Source organism: Nilaparvata lugens, chromosome 3 (genome assembly GCF_014356525.2).
Source record: "Nilaparvata lugens isolate BPH chromosome 3, ASM1435652v1, whole genome shotgun sequence".
Taxonomy (NCBI): domain Eukaryota; kingdom Metazoa; phylum Arthropoda; class Insecta; order Hemiptera; family Delphacidae; genus Nilaparvata; species Nilaparvata lugens.
Genome location: NC_052506.1, coordinates 49,372,203 through 49,377,798, shown reverse-complemented (window position 1 = coordinate 49,377,798; position 5,596 = coordinate 49,372,203).

Genomic DNA, 5,596 nt, shown 5'->3' with positions numbered 1-5,596 from the left:
CAGTGGGGAGCTTTACTTGTACTCCAGTCAATTTATGGTATTGCTATTACCCCAGTAAACATACTGTAGAAGATCATTATAGACCAGACAACAACTATTTTCAATTATCTGTCAGTTTTCTCCACATTTTAGCCAATGACACAGAATAAATTGGAGCATTTTGGAAATAATTTCTACTATCATTCAAAAGTGACAAGCTATCATGAATAGGGTCAAAGATTTTGCTATTGTCTCTATTTGTTAAACTGTAGTTATAGATTGTAGCTTCCAAACATGTAATACCATGCATTTTGGCTGCATCAGAGGTGAAGGTTTCCTGTAATCTTGTATCTGGACAGGCAATAAAGTCTACAATATGGTTACCTAACTGCTTATTTACACCAGGGCTTGTGATTTGACAAATAAACTTATTATAAATTTTTACTCTCACATTATTATTAACCCAAGGCAATCAATTCCAACAGTTTCATCATTATTCACAATTAAATTATCTTCTTCATATTCTCCTTGAAAGCAGAAACAATGATTTGTAGTTAAAAAATCACACATTCCACTCTTGTTAAATATTCCAGCAAAGTCCTGTGTTATGTCCAAGTCTAGTAGATAGAAGTGCTCCTTCCTCAGCTGCTCCAATAATATTGGTAGATCTCCTATCAATGTAGCAATTAGGACATCTGCAAGCTCACTTTGTAAGGTACCCCTACTGGTTCCTGGTATTTTTGTTTCACTTCGTTGTAATTGTCATTTCCAAGCACTTGTAGAATCTTTTGAGACATATCACTTCCACTGTCCATAGGTAAGGCAGCTTTGCTTTGACCTCATGTTTAGCTGACACCATATTAGAGAATTTGCCTCTCAATATAAGTTGAATGCACCACATATATCCTTTTTCAGAACGAAGCGTCTCTTATCCATTGCCTCACAATCATCTAAAGCACAGATTTTCACAAGCATTATATTGTCACAAAAAGGTTCTGTAATAGGCACAAGATTTGAGTCATCCTGCACAAACCCCAGCAGTGTAATCAATATTTCCAATGTCTGTCACAAGGTTGTCATTGCACAAATTTCTTGATAGAAGCAACAAACCAAACCGCTCATTGGTAGGCTTGATTTTATTACCACAGAGCATAGGCACATTAAACACCTTAGGAGTATCCATGTTTACTACACAGTTGACACTATCAAACTGAACAAATGCAGATCAATGCAGTGGTATTTATAGTAAGATAGTTGAGGAATGACGTCATACAGACTTATTGAAACAAGATTTGGATGCTGTCAAAGACTGGTCATGTGACATGGTGTGTGCTCATGTGAGAGGGAGGTGGAGTGGGGGTCATTGAAACAGCCTTCGTTGAAAGCATAGCAAGGTGATTTCTTACCTATATGAATTCATTTCCAACTCGATTGAAAATTAAACCAATTCAATTTTCTTTTGATTAAGTTAGTGTAATGATTAATTAATTGATTAACTTCAGTTAATGTTCAACCATTGAGTTGAAAGGTGAGAAAATGGTATGTAGGAGAAAGCAAAGTCTGAGGAAACGAGGTAGAGGAATCTTGAGTTCAGCGGCCAAAGTTCTTAAGGGCGTGACGGGCATAGCAGATAATATGACATCCACTATTTTAAATAAGCTCATTGACCTTCAACAAGATGAAATCGGTATTGTGCCCAGGGACAAAGGTTAATGAAAGGTTAAAGAGAGGTGATCAAGGTATAAATTCAATAGATAGAGCCTGTAAGGTACATGATAAAGCATATACACGAAATAGCGATAATAAAACTTGAGCAATAGCTGACAGAGCTCTGGTGAGCGCAGCGTGGGAGATATTCAAAAATCCAGAAACACCCCTTGCTGAGAAAGCACTTAGCTATCTTGTTACAAATGTCATGGAAGCTAAAGCAGCGTTTGGTGGGTCTTTGAGAAAGAAGAAGAGGAAGAATGAGAGGAGAAGTTATGGTAATGATATTAGACACAAAGCTATAGCTCAGTTGAAAGAGCATATTGCAGGAAAAGGGTAATTTTTAAAACCTTTTCCTGCGATTAGTGGCGGGAGTTTTAATCCCACCCCCTTTACCACCACCATCATCATATGGTGGGAGTTTATTCCCCCAAAAACAAGTTGAGAAATGTAGAACAACAAAGAAGAGTAGGAAGAAGAAGAAGACATGAATGTTGAAGGAGAATTGAGTAATTATGATTTGATTGATTGGTCAACATTATTACAGATTCGGCTAGAAGGTATATATATGCTAGATGCATTACCCAAAAAAAATCTAAAAAAAAAGAATGGTATTGTGAACTTGGCGAGGGAAAGCGAGGATGGCACGCATTGGGTTGCATATAAAAAGTCGGCTGTAATGTTTGGTATTTTGATCCAATTGGAAATTTACAACTGCCATACGAATTGGACAAATATTGGAAAAAAGAAATTGGAGTAAATATATTTTATAATGTAGAGCACATGCAACCATTAAATAGTGATTTTTGTGGTCATCTTACATTATTGTTCTTGCAAATCAGTTGTAATTAAGTGTTGTGCTGTACACATTACAAGATGGTTGTTATTACATTAAGATCTAACACGAGTAACCTCTATGAACATTTACAAGAAATTATAGAATTGGATAAAAATCGTCAATGGGAATTGGATTGATTAATTTTTGTAGTTACAATAGTATTGCAAACGTTAACAAAGGAACAAATTCCAGCTTCAAATAAGGTGATAGATTAATTGAGCTGGATATGGGTGCATATGAAGTTGAGAATATTATAAAATCTTTAATGTAAATAAATTGAATATTGATGAGAAGAAGAATAAACTTATTATACGTGCAAACACAAATACTATGAAGATTGAAATTCATTCTGATAAAGCTATTGATTTAACACGTGCTGATTCGATTGCTAAGATACTTGGTTTTGATAATGTTATTTTGCAAGCAAATAAATGGCATTATTCCCAGCATTTGGTTAACATAACAAGCATTGGCAGTATTGTACTCGAGTGTAATTTAGCATGTGTTTTAGCTCTGATGGAAAACAAAAACATATAATCTATGAATTTTTGCCAAAGGTTCCTAGCAGTTATTCAATAAACGAAGTACCATCACCAATTATTCATGTACCTTTGAATACTCATCGAATTCAAACTATTAATGTAAAGGTGACAGACCAGAACAGATCGTTTATTGATTTTGGTAGAGATACAATCACAATTAGGTTGCACATACGTGAAAAACAAAAGTAAACGTAATGGATTATCTTGTTTTCAATCCACGTCAAATAAGACATGTACACACAATGTCATTAGAGAGACGAATGTGAGAGTGTCAACACCTAAAAACAAACATGCTTTGTCAGCTAAAAGTGCGAGAATATTAGAAAAGTTAGGTTTTATAGTTGATTGTGGAATGTCAGGAGGAGGAGCTGCAATTAGTGAAATTCTGAACATGGAGACAGAGCTTCAGTTTTATAATGATATAACCAAATTCCAATTTCACACTCATACAGTTTATTCGGGACAAGAAATAAAAAAATCTGATGAGGCATGTATAGGCATAAATTCTTTACCGCTGAAATTATCCTCCCATTTTTTGATGATTTTCAAAGAATAATTTTAAATTTGAAACAGGAACTCATCTTATTGAGGTCACTGACTGACCTAAATTATGTTGAGTCCACAACTGGAACAAGCGTTAGTATGAAAATTACAAAACTGCAATGGAGAATGCCCTACATAACTTTAGAAGATCATGTAAGACTGAAATTTTTGAGACTGCTCAATGCTGACACTCCACTGAAATTAAGTTTCCATCATTGGGAAATTTGTGAATTACCAAATTTGCAAAATTCACTTAACCATTCTTGGGCAGTCTGCACCACATTGGTTTTTGATAGTCCAAAATACGTTATAATTGCATTTCAAACCAATCGTTAGAATAAAATTAAAAATCAATATCTAATTTTGATAGCTGTGGTATTTACAATGTGAAAGTATATTTGAACAGCGAGTATTATCCATACAAAAATCTGCTAGGTAAAAAATAACTATTATACAGAATGTTTCTGGATTTTGCTCCCTCGTATTATAATCATACAATCAATAGCAAACTTGGAACAGAAATCGACTTTAAGACATTTTGTGATTCAACACCGCTGGTTGTTGTAGATTGTTCACACCAAACAAGTCATATGAAATCTTCGACAGATGTTCGTATTGAAATGGAATTTAATACTGCAGTACCTGCAAATACTTCCACTTATTGCATTTTAATTAGCAATCGTGTGATGGAGTACACACCTCTGACAAGCATGGTGAAAGAAGTTCAGTAATTTTATTGATAGAGTGCACTGTGCTCAATATTATAAGGTGTGCGCCCTGACAAATTTGGCTCATTATCAGTTTCACCTTTGAACAGGTAACATCTAAAATGTCCTATTCTTTGTGTTCTGATATTTTGGAGAGTAAGAACGAAGTGCAAACTCAGTCTATTGGTATCCATTGTGATCTCGATTCTGATAGTTTCTATTATGAGCCAAGGTGCAGTACACCGATCCAGAAGCCACAGGAGGTGGAGGAGCAGAAATGGGAGGAGGAGCAGGAGGGGAGAAAGACAGAGGATTCAAAGAGCCTGCCAAACAGAAAGAAGTGGACAAGCAGATGACTACGAAAATTGCTACAGTTGATCTTCACTGGTTTTAAACAAGATTGTAATCAAATTATTGTGAAAGAACTTGCCATATTGATCAGTTTGATAATATATTGTATCCATTTCAAATCACCATTTGCAAAGACAGAATTGAGTGCGAAATTGTATAATGATATAACATGGTTAGAATGTCACTATCATAAAATAAAATGGGGAGATGGAGATTGAGAATACACTGACTCATTAATACGTGATTACCTTGTACGTTATGAAAAACATTTCACAAGAGGAACTGAGAAAGCAAAAGTTATTAAGAAGATTGCATACCAACGTTAAATGTATACCAGAGGATTTTGCATAACCCGATTTCAGCTTTTTCACTAGTTCATGGTGTTATGGTGTGTGTAGCATTCATAAAAATAGGCATGATAGACAATGTGCTTTGTTCAGTGATCAACAATATAATTCTTTGTTGTTCAAAAATATGTATCATACAAATAATTTCATGTGTGAAAACAATCGAATGCAAAGTATGATGTACACGAATTCGCAGAAAAGAAACTTCATTATTATGGATTTTTCTACAATGGAAAGGAGATTCAGTGTGTTTATTGCATGCATGCATTGAGACTGCATAAAGCATGTACATGTTGCCCATCTACAATTAATGGAGAAAGACTGCTTAATTCTCTATAATAGTCCCAGCCTACACTTAGTTTTGTTCATTCGCTTATCATGGACCCGAGAAAGATGTAGAGAGAGAGAGAGAGAGAGAGAGAGAGAGAGAGAGAGAGAGAGAGAGAGAGAGAGATAGGGAATTTCTCAATTCACTTTACTCTGTCAGTAAAGCATTAGATGTAGAGAGAGAGGGCTCAAAGGGCATTTTTTCCCCTCCATAGTCGGGGGGGAGATCACCTTCTCTCCTTCTTCCCTCCTCCC